This window comes from Colletes latitarsis, chromosome 11, assembly GCF_051014445.1.
Source record: "Colletes latitarsis isolate SP2378_abdomen chromosome 11, iyColLati1, whole genome shotgun sequence".
Taxonomy (NCBI): Eukaryota; Metazoa; Arthropoda; class Insecta; order Hymenoptera; family Colletidae; genus Colletes; species Colletes latitarsis.
Genome location: NC_135144.1, coordinates 24,519,220 through 24,539,871, shown reverse-complemented (window position 1 = coordinate 24,539,871; position 20,652 = coordinate 24,519,220). Strand labels below are relative to the sequence as shown.

The 20,652-nt window shown below is 40.9% G+C and overlaps 1 protein-coding gene across 1 annotated transcript in view; it reads left to right on the top strand.

Annotated features, from left to right (window-relative positions):
* Positions 1–211: 211 nt before the first annotated feature.
* Positions 212–20,652, top strand: part of LOC143347817 (protein expanded) — a 90,870-nt gene continuing 70,429 nt past the window's right edge. Inside the window, exon 1 of the mRNA XM_076777373.1 lies at positions 212–733. The gene's annotated coding sequence lies outside the window, so the exon portion shown is untranslated. The remainder of the gene's footprint in view (positions 734–20,652) is intronic.

Below are 20,652 nucleotides of genomic sequence, written 5' to 3'. Positions count from 1 at the left end.
AATTCAGTGGCTGCATGTAAGATTAGAAAAAAATATTTGCAATCGAAACGACACGAATCGTCGTATATTATGCTATCGGTGCTCATCGATAGTTGATGCAGTTCGCGTGTAGTTTCGTGGGGTGCAAGTTGATTCTGCTGTGTGTTGGGTTAGCTCCTCGACTATGGGAAGCCGGCGTGTGCCGCTAGTCAGTCACTCGCCGGCCGCCGGTGCAGTACGTTGTGCTGGTGTTTTGTTCAGGTCTTGTACGTCTCGTTCCACAGGACTGTGTCCTAAATTTCTAAAGCGAGGTTCTATGTATCACGCTTGCCCAGCGAAGCTGGAAAATTTTCTTCGAGTAAGAATGTCGTTCCCGATGCCGTGAAAACGGCTTTACCGCGTTTCGAACGGCGTGTGAGAGAAAACAAAAAGAGAAAGAGAAAAAGAAAGAGGGAGAAAGAAAGAGAGAGAGAGCGTGCGCGAGGGAGAGAGAGAGAGAGAGAGGAAGAGGAATTCGTTTCGTCCGCGTCCAAGATCACGTGAGATCACGGAGTCTCGTGTAAGCGGCGGCAAACGTGCGATTTGTGTTGTGCTGTGTATTTTATAGTATCCTTACTCAAAAGTGTTTATTCGTTACGACCACCTGTTGCGCGCCTAAAGCACGCTTCTTTGTGTTACGTTGGATTAACCGGATTACGTGCATCGCCGGGATGTTCTTTTCGCCGAGATAAATCACTGGGGACGTAAAGAAGAGGTAACGCATCTTTTGTATTTCATCTTTCGTATACGCGCAGTAAGAACGAATTACCCGAACGAATGCGTGGTTTTCTACCGCATTAAATCGATGTATTTTAATATCCGAGTTCGTGGTTATGTTCTTCAACCACTGCACCGTACCGATTGGCGGCATATTTAAATAGCTAATACTTCTTTCTCGAAAATCACGGCCAATGAAATTTAAGTGTCTACAGATAGCGATACACGTTTTACTCGTTATTACTTGATTGCTTTTTGATTAAAGTTTTATGAATTCGAAGTGTACAGTCACAGTAGCGATTTCCTGGATACTAATTGAATTTTCTTACCAAGTAGTCTATAAGAACATCTTTACGCCGATGATCCGCGTAATGCAAAAGCGCTGAATAATCTTTTCATGTGCGAGCATGCGAATAGTTGAGGTATTTACTATATTACGCTTCTAATACATTCCATTGTCGAACCAATGATTATATTTCGCAACTCGTCGCTTTAAACTCGATTAAAGTTCGTTATGCGTGAACATTTTCAATAGTTGACTCATTTTTATAAAATATATTTCATCGGAGATACAATTTGCGAAACGCAGTCTCCTCTCGTCTTTCTTTAATATTCATCCGGGTAATAAGTGTTAATGACCCCATTCTCTCGTTCTATATTCGTTGGAATAAGTTCGTAAAAATCGAAGTAATAGCATTATTGCGAACGGTTTTTACTTCTGAGAGGAGAATCACACGTATGCACGATATTCGCGCGTAAAGAATTCTTCGTGGCGGACGTATACCTTTAAATACGTGTGCGTCCGTGTATGCACATTTCGACGACCACCGTACGACAGCACGTCGCCGAGTGGAATGAGCCGCGCGATTGTAGTGTGACGAAGAGGGGTTGCAAGGGTCGACAGCAGGATGAGGGTCGGAGGAGGGGAAGGGCGGGTCTCGCGGAGTGATGGGTATTCAATACTGTCCAAGGCTTTTTTCGCAATTTAATCGTATAAGGATTCCGTATCGTTTCGAGCATTATTCGAATTTAAATACAAACATTTCGTTAAATGCTTTCGAAACGATTCGTGATCTTAACGGCTACGAGAGACTCGAAATTACAGACAAAAAATATCGATAGAACGACGATTTTAAGGTTAACGGTTTCGCGGAATTTCGAAAATTCTAGATACGCGACAGTGTCGAAATTAAATGCTGCGCGTGTAAAAGTTGTACGGCCATTGCATTATTTTCGTTGATCGTTCGAACGGTGATGTAACCATCGACGATGCTTGCTCGAAGGATTTTAGCGCGTCGAGATTTTCAAGATTACAGGCATCGTCGAAAAATTTGTCGAATTCTTCAAGGACGCAGAATTTCGAATAATATTCGAAGTATTTCGAAGCGTCTCGAGTCCATCGCTGGCCGCGGGACGGGAAGAGGTTGTCCGTGGGGAGAGGGCACATTCCACAGTGGATGCGCATGCGCGCATTCTGACTCGCGGCACCCGCGCATTCGACCGCGTGTAGCCAGTGTCGTTGAGGTTAACTTCTTTTGATTTATATCTGGAAAAAGTAATCTCGTTGCGGAACGTGAACCGCATCCGAGTACACCTTTGGGATTAGGTAAGCAGCGTATGTACATTTTGGCAATAATTTTCGTAGTATGGAAGCTTGCGAATTCTTGAGACTATGATATTACATCGCCGTGGAATAACATGATATACTTACACGTATCCCTATTCGTATTCGTACACATTGGAAGTATTACATAAAAACGAAAAATATCAATTTTTAGGTGAACATTTAAACTCCTCGCGTTGACGTATTATTTCAGGTTAGAATTGGGTTTGAAACCTAATTTTTAGTTTCACGACACCCGAATTTCAAACTTCAAAATGGCGACAACGTTGTTGACAAAATGTCCGAGGAAATCGTTTCGTACTCCCAAGCACGTGCCTAGATATAAACAAGGTTGAAATCACATATTTGAAAGGTAAATTTCTATTTTTCACTATAACTTTTTAATTATGCAGAATAGAAAAAAATGGTTCGAGTAAACATTATTTAGTTTGTTGAGAGCTACCGAAATAACAAAAAATTAATGTCGCCGTTTAATTAAAAAACGGTTGAAGTTAAATTTGATTCTCTTTTTTTTTATTAATGCAAATTTTACATAAGTAAATAACATTTAATGCTGCAGAAGTATATTTATTACGTCAGGTTTAGCAAATACAGACGGTTTACGTTCCTCTTGGACTCGTCCATACATTCTATATGCAAAAGCAGTAAAGGAAATGGTTCGACAGGAAATTCGTTACATAAAGCTTTACGATTCTTTCATATTTATGGAATAACGGAAACTATTTTGCGTATTATTTATTAGTAATTAATTCTGTTGACGTTTTTGAGAATACTCATCCTTTTGATACGTTGGAATTCACTATGCGTAACCGTAATAGTAGAGAAATGCCTGATTGTAGGCGTAGAACAGTTCTTTAACTTTGGCTCGATGCGCTGAATGTTAATACGTAGGGAACAGTAGCTACGAATATCACCGGGCATTATACATTTTAGAGCAGTTTGATATAGAAAAATATATTCCTCGACCAATCTCTGCAACCTTTTCTCTTGTGTTACTAATTATTTCGACCAAACGTTGGTACTTTAGAAAAAAACGTAGAATATGTATTATTTAACAACAATAATTCAGTCATTTCGTAGACAATAATTGAGCACAAAAAAATTGTTTTATAATATCTGAATTCACAAAATTGTTCGATCGTTGCTGACTAGATTCAAATTATATTCCTATCGAGGGGTAAACGAACGAACAAAGTTACTTTGATTTAAATTTTAACCGTTTTAAAAAAAGGCTCGATTATGTTTAAATAACGAAACGATTCTATTTTCGAGCGATCGCGTCGTTTCGTCGAAACATTATCAATGTTACAACAAAGTGTGTACCCTGCGTTGCACCTTCGGTTCATTTTAAGTATCGGGGAAGGTATGCAAAAAAGAAAGGAATGCATACTTCTTTCGTTTCGTGTAAAACCGCACGATGCAGCGTGCGTGACCAAGTGTTCACGATATCGTAAGTTATTACTCCTCGTGTCATACCGGCCACGTTAGCTTTGCATCTCTCGCACCCTCGCTGCTGCCTTGTACTTTTGTATGTTTGTCCTGCGTAAATATCGCCTGTGCAAAATACTTTTCGAGGCTACGTTGGAGGCCGTTGTGCCAGGGCAAATAATATCCAGGCATCTCTTCAGCCGACATTCGAGAGGACGTCCAAAGACCTTTAGTATGGTAGCGTCGTATTTTCAGCCGTAGCAACAAAATCTTCCTTTCAACTTTTGAAACCCGTTCGAAACCAGCTCGTATATTTTTAAATACCGAACAATTACCAGGGTGCGTCGTAACTCGTACCGACCGGACGCGAAATTATTTTTCGTTTAAAAGTAAACAAAAAAAGAACTGCGAAATAAATACTTCTCGTACCCGAGACTTTTTCTCCCCGAGAAAATTAAAGTCGATAGTTCAACGAATTGCTTCAAATGGCTGGAGTTTCATTGGGAATGCAACGACGATGTTGCATTTTTCTATGCCAATTACACGCGTATCTTATCATTACTTTGTCAAATTGTTGCGGATGTTGAGGCGTGTTTGCGCAATAAAGAATCCGGAGAGGCTCGTATTTACACGTAACACAATCGATGACGATGCATTACAGAGAGACCGTATAAATGCATCGTTTCTTATCCTAATACACGTAGCCCTTGACATTCCTGAAGATGAGTCAATCCATCAAAGTTGCTCTGACTTCGATACGTAGATCGAATCATCGTCTCAAGGCTCCTCGGAATAATTCTTAGATATATTCACGATTAAATCGATAAAACTGCTAAAAATTGTTACGAGATTATCCATTAAAATGATTTCATTGAGCTCGGTGAGATTATCGCATTATATCACGAGCAACTGAAAAGCATTAGGTATTTTTACCCTATATTTTCCCGTAACGAGATTCGATTTGCAAGTTTGCAATTCGATTGCAACGGCAGTACAGTCGAGAAGGGAACCGTACGAACAGAAAGAGAGAAAATTTGGTCCATGAAAGATCTGCTACCTGTGTCACGTACGGCTTAGGCATACCACAGTGTGCGAGATTAACTATACGATACCAGAACCGTAATGAATAATATTGCGATGATGTCACGATAGGTCTTCCTACGTGATTGCCTGTTTCTTCTTTTTGACGGTCCTTCGAGGAGGATCGAGGGAACAAGATAATAAAAAGACCTCGATGAGACGTTCCTGTAAGAGAACACGTATGTACGAATCCTACCGAAGGAACCGAGAAATTGACAAAATCAGCCAGAGTTAGTAATTGGTGGCGAACATTGAGGAGTCACGATTGGATATGTTGTTGTAGGCGCAGTTAGGAATGTCTGAACGACGGCCCCGGTTGGCTTTCCGTCCTCATTTTTATAATTTCCAGGCACAATAGCGATACTGTCCTAACGATAAGTAGAGGCGCATAGAAGGCTCATCTCGAGTTTACGAGCAGCCTAGCCTGGAATCCATCATTTCTCTAGGATCCACTTAAAGTTCCAATCCAACGATGGTTTCGTAGAAGCGGTGTACCAATCGTGCCCAACACGCGTAGCAAGCTCCAAAAGTACTCGGTCCGACCTATATTGCATCGACACAAGTACCAACCATATTGCGTTATATTTTCCCGTGACGACTCTCGAGTCGCAAGAGACACGGAGCTTCACATTCGTGTCATTCGTTGCGTTTGAGTAATTGCAAACTCGATGACAATGACGCGCGAGAATTCTTTTTCTCGTTAAGGAATCTGCCTAGTTCGGCGGTAGACACAGAGGTCGATTTTTCTTTGTGCCTTTTTAAAGACTCCAGCCTCGAAAGCATCGCCTTGGAAAGATTACGATGAAATTCGTGAAATTCGGGACGTTGTTGGAACTTTGAAACTGAGCGTGCTCTATCTCGAAACGTCGTTTTCCAAAATAATTGACGTAATTTTTTCCGAAATATCGATAATTTTAGTTTGCAGAAAAAATGCAATGGACAGAATCGAAAGAATATATTTCTTTTTAATTGAAACAGACAAATTTTACATGAATGGTATTCAGGATCTAAATATACATTGCAAAATGGTCGTCGAATGCAATGAAGACCAGTTCGATGAATAAAATTACATAAATTAAAATACGATAGGTGTGGCACGTAACTGTTGCCACGATTTTTTAGGCATTTCCGATAATCCGAAAAAACGTGTGCCCAACGAAAGTTGATCAGTGTTTAGTCGGCTATGAATCACAATATAACAAAATCCAGATTTCTTTTCGATAAAAAAAGATTCAGATCACTTTGATTCGACGGAGTTGTTGATGAAAATACGAATTTGACCTACTATATCGTAGTAAAACTACATAATTAGGGTAAATATCGGTACTGATAAATTTTTCTAGTACAATTCTTTGCTTTTATTCTCCCTAGCTGCTTTGAATTTTTTTCATAGCACACTTTGTGAAATTGCTTGAAGAAATGCAAACTTCATCGTCAGAACATATCACTAAGTACCATATATCGCTAATAATAAGATCGGGAGTAAAACAGTTTGGAAATACTGATAATCGCAAAAACGGTCTACACCGCCTCGGAGGTCACCGATGACCTCCACCAGGAAAAATGCATCAAACACGATTATACAACTTACTTTATCTGCTGTAAATAATATTTAAACATAATGTGCATCGCGTAATAAAAGATGTAAAAACTTTTGAGAGGAAAAATGATAGTAGACGTATCGATGTATCGTTAAAGGTGTTTTGGGGTGGATGTGGAATTTCCCTCCGGGGGTTGTAAGATGGATTTTTTCTCATCGCCGCGGTCTTTCGGCTTTTTACGGTTATTAGAACGGCGCGTATACATACGCGGTCCGAAAGCCGCCGGTGAATTCCAGAGCTATTTTTCTCGAGGAAATCACAAAGAATGTGGTCGAAGGTGGAACGCGCAGGTGCTTCTGTTGCCCTTCTATCTTTCTCCTTCGGTGCAGACCGATTTCGCTCCGTTCCTTCTTCTTTCCTCTCGCGTAGCCGGCAGCCTCGTTCGGCTGTAAAAATTTTGTCTACGAGGGTCTAAATATTCGGAGGATACCGTGGGGTGATTATAATTCTTGGGCTGAAGTTGCCTCGAACGAAGGAATGCCGAGGGGCGGCTAAGACAAAGCGCGATCTCCCTCTTCGCCCTTTATCTCTTCAGCGCTGAAGATTAGTATCTATAGTTGGACGACAGATGGTGGTCGGTAGCTACACAGTCCAGATTCTATATAAAGTCTGGAACCAGCAACTCTTCTTCTTTCTTTCTTTCTTTCTTTCTTCCTTCCCTGCCTCCTTTCTACGTCCTTTTTTTCTAGTTGTGCTCTTCTTTTCGTCTCTTATTTTTTTGTTCTCTCTCTCTCTCTCTCTTATTTCACGCTTATAATCGATCTCCGAACACAGGTCGGTCAAATTTGTTCGACCGATCGTAAAAACCGGTAACGCTAGTTCGCGGGTCACGACGCGAAATGAAAGTTTAATTAAATCCAAGTCCGCCTTAAATATCAATTTTTTATCGTACGCTCGCCGTTGCGCAACGTTGTTGCGGTATAAATCATAATTGCTTTTGCGCGCGGTTCATTCTTCTCGAAACATGTCGTCTCAACTAGGGCTAAAACTCGTCGAAGTACGTTGATAAGATAATAATATTCGGAAACTATTTCGATAGAGTATCTAGATATTCGTATAATAGTGATATACATATACCAAACTTATGAATTCATTTAAGAACACCTGACTCAAGGGGGGATTAAGGAAATCTTTCTAATTTTCTTTGCGAAGAATTAAAAGTTCTATCGTATTAGGCTTTTGGGAACACGAAGACATTCCTTATTATCTTTTATTAAATAATAGCCAAGTCATTGGTTGGTTTCCACTGGTACTGAACCTATTTTAAACAAAAAATATCGAAAACTCAGAACACTCTGAAGACCAAAAACAAATAATCAAAAATGGAAATCTTAATTTTAACGCTGTTACACGAGAATCCCCCCTTAAGTCGAGAAAAAACCGCGAGTCGAGACAAATACGTAAGATACAGAGATGCTCAGAATGTTTTTCGATACGACGAGTCAACAATAAGGAGGATTCGTAAGGATTAGAGTTTAAGCGAGGAAAGATGAGAGAACGTGATGAGCTATTGCCCCATAAGGCAATTAAATATTTGATAACGCGCCGGTAATCAGCGTCGAAGGATCGAAACGGTCGTTTCTTCGGAGTCGAGCGCGATACCGAGAGAATTTCGGTATACCGTGCTAACGGCTTTTGCGAAATTTTCGGTACGGGACAGCTGATGTATTCTGGTTTAACACGTCCTTCCGTCCTCTCGTAACCGCTGCAGTTAGGCCACGATGGAAACGTAATCACCGAGAAGAATATTGGGCTCGATGATCGGTCTCGTCCAACCTCCTTTTCCATATCCACCTCTCGAAATTCGCAACGGGTACGCTAGCGCGCACGGGGTGTCCGCGATTATCATAATTATATCCCGATTCGATGAGTCATACACGGTTGTGCTGGTAACACGAAAAAGCAAGGGAAGAGCGAGCATCGTTTCGCGTCGTTCGTTCGAAAACCTGCACGATCGTTCGTTTCGTACGGCCACGTAGGGAAATGCAATCGCGTGCCACGCTATATACAAGGTGTTGATAAAAATCGGAGACGGTACCTCTCCGCGGAACTATCCGAGTACGCGGAACTTGAGTTGACAAGGCGAATTTACGACCGCGGATAGGCGGTTCGCGACCGAGGAAGCTCCATTTGTAGATAGGAACCGGGACTTCTTGTCGAATTATTTGTTTCGCGAACATCCGACCGCCTTAACGGTTCGAACCTTCGTCGAACGATATTCGAATACTATTTAAATACGATAGAATTCAGATTATATCGGCAAACGTAGGCTTCGAAATGCCAGCTCTACGAATTGGGCTTCGAGCTATCCGAGAAATCCCGCGACAAGAAAGTTACGCGTGAAAATGACGAAAGAAGTTATGTGCGAATTTAGATCTTATCTGAGGCGGTGCTCTCGTTCTAAAAATATGATGGAAATGAAAGAACGTTCGACGCGTTTAATTAAAAAGACCGATGCATCGTAACGAATATCTCCCGGATGATTTCGATAAAAACGTTAAATTTTATGTTATTCAACGATTTTATTCGTCGAATACAACGAACCGATGTACACGGATAAAGTATATCGAGCAGAGCGAAAGGACGAGTTTTACAACTTAATCCGAATTAAATACGAGCGTTAAATCAACGATATCTTAAACTGTTCTTCGACGCAAAGAGAATAAATAATCGACGATTTTAAATTAATGCAGCGTCTCTCTGGAAGTACGGGTATATTTCGAAAACATTAAACCAGATTTGAGAAAAAGAAAAAACTGTAAACAGGCATGATGTTATCTGACGTGCGGTTATGGAAGGCTAATTTACAAGGTCTGTAAAACGTACGTAATCCAAGGCTAGAAATAATTTCGACGAACGTGATTCATACGCTTTATTTGGACGACAATGACATTACCAAATTCTTTGGACAAATACGGAGTCATCTGTGGAAAATATACCGATAAAAAGCCGACAAACATTACGTAATTTTTGTACGTTTCTTTTTTTTTCAGACATACCGATGACTTTGTAACGATCACAATTCGATCGTTCGGGCTCACGATATGAAATGTAAAACAGCACACGTAGAGTGTTCTATGTATGTATAACGTAGGATTTACAGATGGCCGGCTGTGTTCGACCTGCATAATCCCGGTGCACGATCCATAATGCATCGATGAGCACCGCCTGCCTGATCACAATTTATAATTTATTGCCAAGTTACGAAGCATCTCCTGCAGCTTTTTCTTTCCTGCCCTCTCAGGCACGTTGATTGTTGCTGCAAGTCTGGTAGTTAGCAGCTTCTCTCGCAGAGCATGTTGGAATTCCGTTGATTTAAATGACGCTCAAGGTAAGCGTTTCGATTGAATTTACGTCCGTGGCTTTCCTCCGCGTCTTCTTATTTACGTGCGAACATTACGGACGCGGAATTCCTTCGTGCGTTTTGATCGCGTGGAAACCATGACGCGTATAATTAGTTTAGAGGCAACCGTACAAGGTTATTTTTATACCGACAATTATATCCAACCAATTCTTTTAACGATCTATAAAAATTGGGCGATATCAGAACTTTTTGTTTTCCACATTGGCAATAATAGTGATTAAAAATATCATCCTGCTAGAGTATATAAAACAAATTTTGGTTTTTGTTCTAGTTCGCTATACAGGGTGTTCGGCAACCCACGGGAGATTCTAGAGGCCCAAATAAGACGTAAATTAAGAATACCAATTTGTTGATGGAGGCTTCGTTAAAAAGTTATTAACAATTAAATTAAAAAATTTCAAATCGTTCTGGAAAAATTATTTTCGGTTGCGGGGATCAATTACAATCAGTTTTGGTGAATAGACGCACCCCCGAAATCCTACCCACTTTCTAGAAAAAAATTCGAAAAGGTGTGAAATTTTTCGACAAAATTAAAAAATTTCAAATCGTTCTGGAAAAATTATTTTCGGTTCCGGGGGTCAATTACAATCATTTTTGGTGAATAGACCTACCCCCGAATTCCTGCGCATTTTCGAGAAAAAAATTCAGTACGTTTGGAACTTTAAACGTTAATAACTGTTTAACGAAGCCTTCATCAACAAACTGGTATTCTTGATTTTCGTCTTATTTTGGCCTCTAGAATCCCTCATTAAAATTTTTCCCAGGGGTGGCCGAACACCCTGTATAGTACCGAAAATATCGGTGCAGTTATGTATTTTGTGTCGACACGCGTATCTAATACCATAGGAAAAGGATTATCGAACCTCTCGTATTGTCCATAATATTGTAATTTATAGGGTAGTATACTGCGAGAAGCTGTAAAGAATACCCCTAGGCGATATCTACGATACGAAAGAAATCTGTTCTTTTCGTCTATAAATTGCGGTTTCATGATTATTAGTTGTTAGGTTTATGCGATATAAGATCCTGATCAATAGCGAAATAATATTTTTCAACAATCTGTATTCTATCGGAGGGCATTCCCGCGACACTTCCGCGACTGACTCTATAGGACGAAATAAAGAAAAAAAAAAAAATAGAAAACCGAAAGATAATATTATCGTGGGATGTAAATAGGTATGGTTCGCAGAATGTAATTTGGCGCGCGCATGCGAGCGAATAATTTATAAATACTTTCTTTGATAAGGCGATTTATCAGGAGCCCATCGCGAAAGCATCTCTCAATTTATGTGGTACCATCATTGATATTCTGTCGAGGAGCACGACTCCTCTCGGGCGAAGTTAGGGGAGAACGTGCCATAGAAAGGAATTTATGCGAAGGGCTTTGCGGTGTTCCGACCTTCACGGTCACGTTGCAGCCGGACCTCAAACCGCACGAAGGTTATTCCGAACAATTCCACGCCTTGTCCCCGACTCGCAGGATCGGGTCACAGAATAGAACGACACTATTGTGTGAGTGCATGATTTTTATCGCAAATCGCGCGCGATACAAAAGTTCCGGTGGGATGTTCAACCCTTTCGTTCCTACCGTAGCCATTCGGTCACTTTAGAATTTTTCGTAGAAAAATTAAAATATTAAACGTTACTTTTTATCGACGAGGAGGGACCAAGGGACTACCAAGAATAGAGGAACGAATGAAAAGCTTAGACCTTGTTTTTATTTTGTTTCTGACACGATCAATGATATCAATCTATAGATGAGTAACTTTTTGGACCAAATATGATTCATTATTTTAACGAATTAATAGGCTCAGTTGCCTTAATATGGAATACTTTCATATCAGGCAGGCATTCATAATTTCGACAATTGTTGCGAAAATTTGACCATATTTCAAGAAATAATCGAGCTAACGCAAAGCTGATGCACTTACCTTATTCTGCGTAATTAGGTGAATGATCACCTTGCAAAAACTCAGACTGCGATATTTTTTTTAATATTTTTTTAGTTGCAACAAACGACGAAAATCACGATTGCTTTAATAACGCGGTTAGGAACATATTCCATATTAGGGCAACTGACCCTACTTTTCGCGATACGACTGTGAGCGCGGTATGATTCTATCCTCGAGTGTAGTTCCGTTGCATGAAACGCTCAAGTAAGAAACGGTCTGTATACCATCCTAACGAGAATAGAAAGGCACGCCGTTCGACGGTTCGTTCAAAAATCAATGACACACCACCGGTTCTGCAGCGATTACAATTTCAGATCGATTCGTACATCAACGAGCGAGCATAAATCCCTTTTACCGTAAACAGTGAACAATGGCCCTCGCGATAAAAATATCCTCCGAGCATCCGCGGAGAGTGGTCCTCTCTGCGCTCAAGCTGGCTCTGGCTCGGTACCCGATCGCGGACTTATCCTCCTCGAAGGTACTTACGGACGCGTCTTTCTCGGTAGAAATGGCAAGGAACGCGAGAACTACTCGTTATGCATCCGAGTACCGAGCGGATAGGGGAGGGTTGGTACGATCGGGCCAACGAATCGTCGTGGATTCTGTTTCTTCGTTCTGCTCTCGCGGAGGAAAGAAACCCGCTGGCAAGCCCGCGATCGTGGCTTGAACGGGTGTGAATGCCCGTACGTGCCAGAAACGAATAATGAAGCCGCGTTACGATCCACGATAAAACCTGATGCCGTTGGAACGCCACTCACGTACGAATCCTTTACCTTGTACCCGATTTGCGAGCGAGCTGGTCAACATTGCCGTGCTTACGAGCCACGTTGCCCCGAGACTCGGATCCTCTGTACCGCACCAGACGTTGCACGGTGCACGAGTGCTCTAGAAACCGGTGTTTCGTGGCTAAAATGAGCTTTTCTTTTCGGAAACTTTTCTTCGATCGAACACACTTTCTTACCAAACAGTAGAAAACGAATCGCTTCGAATCAAATGGCGCAGCCTCGGTATCAATTACTTACGTCGATCTGTGTTTGTCTCTTCGAATCGTTTCACTCGCTTGTTTACGAATGCTTTGGAACTTTCTCAGTCCTCTCGGATGATCTCGCGTACACAACACTCCGTACTTAAAAGCGTCGTTTCCTTGCAAACGCCGAACAATTACTAAAACTTTTCATACCGGTGCGCCGTAGCACGTAGGCAAATAAAATAATTGCAAGTGATTTTATTCAATTATCTTCAATTGTTTGAAAATTATAGCGTACACGCTCCTGTTCAACGGACTGTGCCTGTACTCTAACGCGAGACACGTTACGTAAACGAGAATACGAATTGTCTAAGAACCATAGATTCCATTTGCCACAACAATTCATCGAACGTTTTATTTTTGTTTCCATTGATTCATTATTTGAAGATTTATCTGTCGGAAATGATGTTCTACAGGAGTGTAAGAGACCACATTATCTTTATATACGTAATAAATTGACAATTACGTAAGATAATGAACATCGAAGAAACACGTATATACAATTACATTGATATTTTCATCGATGCAATTGAAAAGTTTTTTACTTAATTTATCTTAAATGATACTTCGATTCAACTGCTTTGATCACCTGTCGTCCTTTACATCGATGATTCAGTAAGTGGACTATGATGTATCGAACTTTGGGCTTGAAACAAATTGATGCAAATTTTATTTCAATTTTTGTTAATTGGAAATTAAGTAAATATTCGTATTTATTATTTTTTACTTCTTAATGAGTTTGGAAATCGATGAAATTTTTCTTAAATACACATTCTTTAAGTAGAGATACGAAGATCTACCAAACTTCCAATTTATTTCTTTTTACAAATTTATTTAAATTAAACGAAAATTCGTGTAAATAATGTCTTTCAAATATCATGTGAAAAATACGTTTTTAAATTTGTATGTAAAGATAGTAAAAACACAGTGAATTTTGTGAAGTTAGCCTAGATGCATTTGAATAATTCTTCAAATTGCTACTTATATTGCATCGTACATATTTAATGAGAGCTTAAAGATATTGTTGCGTATCGTGGATAAGATAAATGGCGGGTTATAATTGCTCTCAGTATTTAGTCGAGGTTGCATAACCAATTGAAATTTAGGTAACTGTCATTTTGTTAAAAATAAGACATTTTGAAAAAATGGTTTGTACTTGACTGAAGCGTCATCTACCGAACACGTGTAAAAATTTTGATGTTGATCGACAGAAGGAATTTCATTACTTGGGGGGGAAAAATGATGTTACTTGGTTATTTTTTTTATAAATTCGTTAATAGATTCTAATTTAGATACGAATTTACGAACGAAACGTACGCAGAAGTTTGTTTACGAATCGATCTAAAAATTTGTATTCGTTATTCGTGAATAAAATTTGCTCAGCTTCGATCGAAGAATAACGATCGAGCCCCCGGGCCAGTTCGGGGCACGTCGTCTTCGACATTCAGGCAACGTAGACCGAACACGTCTGCGACGTCCACCCACGTTGTAGCCTAACCAAAGAAAGAAGAGAGAATGTGTCTCCTGATTCTGAAAATTCATTGCTTCTTGGGCCGTTTTTCCTGGCAGGGTTTATTAACGGCACACTCAAAGCGCCCTATGGAGTTGCGAGTTGTTATACGACGGAATTTATACGTACTTAAGCGGGCTATTATCGTTCTTTGCGCGAGATCGCGTGGGCGCACGTGGCAGTAACTGCTGGACTTGCGGGAAGACGCAACACGCTATGTATTTGAAAGTCCATTCGTGGACTCTTCGACTTACTTTCGTCTCATTGTCCGCTGAAAGATTTGCCCGCGTCGCGATAAAATCCGAGAACTCGAACGCGGCCCTTAGATGGCGGACGGTTATAGCGCTGGGTCGCTCCTGACCCAGACGAAAGCTTCCGTTCGACTCTTTCGACCCGACATTTTTCTCGTCGAATTTTAAAGTTAAAAGAAGGATCTTACAACTCGTACAAATTGTTTTTATTTTGAGATCATCTTTGGCATCTTTTTTATGTTTTTCCTTCTATTGCTTTTTTTTTTATCGACACGAATTCCTGACATGCTTGAACTAAGCTCTCTTGACTTCTAAACTTCGGAAAGCGAACATCATCCGCGCTATAAGAAATCGTGATTCAAGTTGAGGATTTTTTAAGCACGATTTAAGAAACGTCGATAGAAATTAAGAGGTTCTCGACGACGCTGATCGTAAGATACATGAAATATTCATGCATGATATTCGTAGCATCCTCTCGAATGTGTCGTGAGTATTGAGAAACTTGGATAGCCTGTGAAAGTATAGATGGAGGTATACCATCGTGCAGTTCTATACGCACACAGGCTACGTTTTAAAATAATAATGCAACGCGTCGTGTCAATGCACCGCGAAAACAATTTTCTCATCCGCTCGTCACTCATACGTTGTCTTTGCAAGTTCATTCTCTTAATCTTAAGCATCGAATCGTTGCAATGAGAAACGTAATCGTTACAAAAGTAGAGCATTGCTTTCTCAATTATGTTGCTCCATCTTTTCGTAAGTTTCAGTTACTGTACGCAGAAAAGAAAGAAAATGTTTTTATTCTACGATTTATGAACATCCATCGATTCTTTCGTATTATCCGAGATATTCATTGCATTTTGTTTTCTATCGTTTTTTATACTTTAAGTATCGCACAACGATATTGTGACTGATATAAATAATATTCGTTGTATCGTGAAATTCGTTTTAGCTAGATTTTATCCGTATTTTCGCCATTTTTGCACGCCGTGCGTCGGGTCTTCCGCGGTATTAATCCGAACCTGGAAACAGGGTGCAGTATGCACTCGGAATGCAGCTCTCAAAGTGGGCTGCTCTTGGCTATCGGCGTGCATCATGGAACTTGGCTACCTGGTGAAAGTACCTCCACCTTCGCAGCGTTCTGCGTGCGTGTACATCAACGAACGTACAAGAATCGCGCGCACACGCCGATTCCGCTCGTGTATGTGCAGCCACGATGTGAGATACTGCCAGATAGCGTGGCACGTAGTGTCAATGTACTCCATTGTGTCATCCGTCACGGACTGTGAGATAACGTGTCCCGTAGCGATGGCTATGACCTGACCTATCGTTCGATCGAGGAAACGGATTAAATCGTCCAAAAATTGTATTGTCGCAATTTTTTACTTTTACGCAATTTCAACCTCCACGACCCCTCCATTCTGCAATATACTTTACATTACTATTTATTTAATATTTTTGAGATCTCAAGAAAAATACATACTATATATAAAGTAATACGGAAATGAGTGAAAATTAATATCAGAGTATTTATTTTAGGCGATGAATAGGAATAAATCATTTCTATGTCTTTGGTAACCCGTTTCATATTCGGTTATCTTGTTATTTGTGCTCGATCTAGATTATGCAGATATCTCCTCGCGTACTCACGCATTTTTGCGTTGATTCTTCCTTTCATGATCCTTTCTATTTCATTTCTTAGGACATTCTCTTTTCCCAGATCATGCGCCAGTATATTACTTCATATTTATAATTTTCAACGTTTTGGACTTTTGAATAGCAATGTAAGAAAAGTAGTTTTATGAGCTGAAAGGGTACGATAAAAATCAGCGAAGTTACTCGAAATTACATTGAATATTTCGAAGATTAAAAGTTGTATGGTTTCCAATTTACAGATCCGCTCGCAACCAATATAATCCTTGTCATTTATCTATGGCTCGCATAGAAGCGTTTCGCTCACGATTCTAGTTGAATTAAATAAGCAATTACTTAACACGCTTAGAAGACTTTTAGCACTGTCGCGCTGCCGACCCTCCATTCTATCTAATTGATAAAACACACCAATTCGTAGTAACGCCAAAGTACAAATAAATTCATTTTCTTAGATTAAACTATAACGCGTAACGCTGTCGTGTTTGCAAACAGAAACGAAATAAAGTAGAATACTCGTTCTTAAACGTATTTATAGAACCAATTTTAATCTATCGTCTTGACTCTGTAACAATGCACGATCAAAAACCTGGTTCGAGTAAATTCAGTTTGTGTTTATATAATTTTGTCTCGAAATAAAAGATAGCGCCGGTAAAATATGTTTGCAATAAATACTGAATTCTGTAACGAACGAGTTTTCCATCACGGTAATGGGACCATAACGCTGCAACGTGTAAACTGTTATGCAGTAATTCCACGATTCTTTGTAGTTTGAATAAGCCACGGTCTGGCCAACATCTTTTTCCCGGCTGACCGATTAATGTGCATTTACAGCGAGTCAGGTGTCTATGGTCTAATTAACACCGTGGCGCAGGCGTGCTTTGAGGTGTGATTATCTTGCCCCGTTCAGTGTACGGCACGATAGGCTATATCTATCTGTCAATTTATCGGTGCCTACTTAGCGTTTCACGCGCTCACGTGCACGCGAATGCAACGCCCACGCGTGCAATCTTTCCACGGTAATGTACGCGCATGCGCGCCACTTATACGCCCGGCGGAGCATAATCGAGCATAACTCCCTTATACTTTACACGACAGGCTCACCGCGGCCTGGTCATTACGCGACTTATGCAACGTCTACGAGCGTGCGTGTTTCACCAACGCGACGATCTTTAGTTATCTTTCGCGCATTCCAGCTTCCTAGGCGTGGACCAACCTTCGTCGCGCATCCCCCACGCCTTTTGTTCCATCGTTTATTAACGGCTGGCCTCGTAGTTCCGTATTGGTCCTATCGGTTTACAATTAGCGTACCCGTGCGCGCTAAGGGAATATACCCACCATTTTTGTGTGCACAAGTTCCAGTTAGCTCCTGTTTATTAACTTATTCGTAGGATGTAATGGACGTTTACCGTGCGTCACTACACACGGAATCTTTCGAATTGTTTACGGAACCATTTTACGAGTTTTTTTTTTCTTTCATCGCTGCTGGTAGAATCTAACGTTCAGACTACCTGGACGGGATGATTTGGGACGCGCAAAGGCACGATTAATTTTGCAAATTCAGCGATACCCATCGATGTTTTATTTTTGTATACTTTCGGAGAAAGTATAACTAAAAATTCTTTTTAAGGTTCTAGAGCGGAACGCTCGCTCGTATCGAATTGCTCTTGAAGGTTCGTGCTCTCGACTCGAACCGACAACGCTTTGGCACACCGATTAGAAAGGTGACGTAAAGAGGTATGCGTCGGTTTGAAAGCACGTAACACCTGGGTGATTTTCTGAGGGCAGGCCAGGCGACACGACCTCTAGACTCGAGGAATTCGGCCCTTGGAGCGGATTGACCTGCGTGCCTGTGGCTTCTCCCCGGCGTCGCACTGTCGTCTGGCTTATTTCTTCTGTCCATGCTTTCGCAACTCTGTTATTAAACTCGAATGGCACGAACGTCGTTATACGTTAACCGTATGGCTGCCGTATCCGGGAACTATCAAACTAACGACGTCTCGCCCGCGGCCGTGGGGCCCAAAAATAGTTAGGGGACCCCGCCGTATAATTACGATCTCGGACTCTCCAGGATGTTCCTCCGACGATTTAATTCGACTCTCCTCTGTTCTCGACGCCCGCAGGACGCCAATCGACATACATCCATGCAACACGAAGTCCCAGGGTTTCGTTTAAATCGTAATTTTAACTTCCCGAAGTCGATCATTTGCCGGACTTCTCTGAAGTCTACGTACGAAAAACATTCCTAATGGGATACGGGTCAGATGCCACCATTTTTGTAATCATTTCGTGTTAGACTGACGTCACGTTTAATTGTACGTTCATCGGTGAAATTCTTTTCCACGAAACTAGCGACGTTCAACGAATTTTTGCTGGTTCGTTGTGATCTCTACGAAAATGATCGAGGGCTAGACCGACGAACAAATAACTCGTAAAAATCATTTTAAACAAAAATAAATTGTTATCTGTTGAAGTTGCAATCGTTTTCTCACGAGACGTACGAAAGTTGTTAATCAAACGGTGAGACAATTTTTATGAACCTTCAACGAACGAGAACAATTTATCTCACTGTGCGTGGCCTGAGCAGAAAATTTATTTGTAATTTATATTCTTCGAGGAAGGAGAAAATAATTTTACAAGCCTTTACGTTGGTTTTATGAATGAACAGATCGATGCTTATTGGCACTCGAAAGCTCAAGGCTATTAGAGAGTCGATCAACTGAATTTGCACGTGGTATAGATTACATTGCCACAAAAATGTGATTCAAGCCTTCAAAATGGTAATGGTTGGTCCTGATTTAGTCGAGAGTAACGATGGAAACGTCACTGAATTCTTGGATGTTTCTTAAGTTTCCATAGGTCGATGGTAAATCGTGGATTTCCAGAATCCTATAAGAGTTCAGGTTTCGACTATCGCAGTGGTCTCGTGTACGGTAGATATCCGATAATTAAGAGGTACTTACGGCCTCGTTGGTTAATTTCACTACTAGACGTGCACGGCGTCGGTTAATTGAAGTATTACGTCGTCGGAATGCGGTGCGTGTATCTAAGTGCATCGTGGTTAATTACGGTAATAAAATCTGTTTTTCCGCGATGAGACGCTTAAAACTGTCCGCCGCTAAAAGTACTTTCAGGCGGCCTGATACACGAACCTGATTGTGCATTGCGTCGTATGTACGGGTTTAACGATGAATGGGTCCCATCCGCTTTGAAGCGTACGATCGCGGGAGTGCATTAAGCTCCGGAGTGCCAGCATTGCTGACGCAGATTACGCGAGTCCATTTGTGCGTCACGAGGTTAACTCTCCGGTATACTAAATTCCTGGTGACGTCTTTGGTGTCCGTATATGGCATAGATACGCACCGTGGAAAATGGATGAAGTACCAGCTTTCACACCTTTTTTTTTTGCCTCGATATCTTGAATTCACGTTGTTATATGTCCTCCATTAAGGGTACGATACACACCAGGGATGGGGCCAGCGTGGCTTGTGTTCCTAATTTCTTATTTCGCTCGACCGTAGAACTGTATCCTTTGCATCGATGAGAGAGGAACGCAAGAAAGTTGATAAACGGATTATTTTTGCATTAACTCAAAGTATCTCTCCAAAGTGGAAGCGAGAGAATAGTTGAAATAATCCAGAAACTGGTAGAATCTATTATTAAGAATTGCTTATTTATACGTAGTAGATTATTAATTGAAATAGTCCTTGTTTTATTTGTATGAACTAGACTAACAAATATTTTTTAGATACTCGAATACAATATTTTCCGCGAGGTTTTTTCGCATATTGTATTACAGGTATATAGGTATAGTCCGGGCCACGATATAGCGAGGTCGTAAACTCGAGTAGGTGTCAAAGTTTACACGTTTCAGCTCCCGGAATAAGTGAATTGACAGAAATATAAACAGCTAAGGGCCTTAGACCATGGTCAAGGCCGTACGAAGAAATGTTTTATTCAGTGTCGCCATTTTTAGAGGTATCGTAACAGGTAAAGGTCTTACTCGAGTCTTTAATATCTTAATTTACCTGCTTATAATATATGCATGTAGAAAATGAAAAAAGGTAGTGCAGTTACGGACACAGAAAGACATTCAGAAAGGCACCCTCAAGCAAGATGTCATGTACGGCTGTAAGTGCCGTAGCAGTAGTCAGTTCCAACCCTCGAGAGTTTAGTTTACGACCTCGCTATATCGTGGCCCGGACTATACTTTATTGGAGTGTTCGAATGGGCACCTGCACTCTCCTTCTCGCGTAAACCGCGTTTAAACAGTTTTTTACGACCAATCTGGGGTTTCGCGTGCATCTGCGTCATTAGGATTCCGGCCCATAATCTTTTCTTCCTCCCCCCTCCCCTCTCGCTTTTTCTTTCTTTTCTGGAATACTTTTACTTAAATACACATACATTCGGTGTTGATTATGTTAATAGGG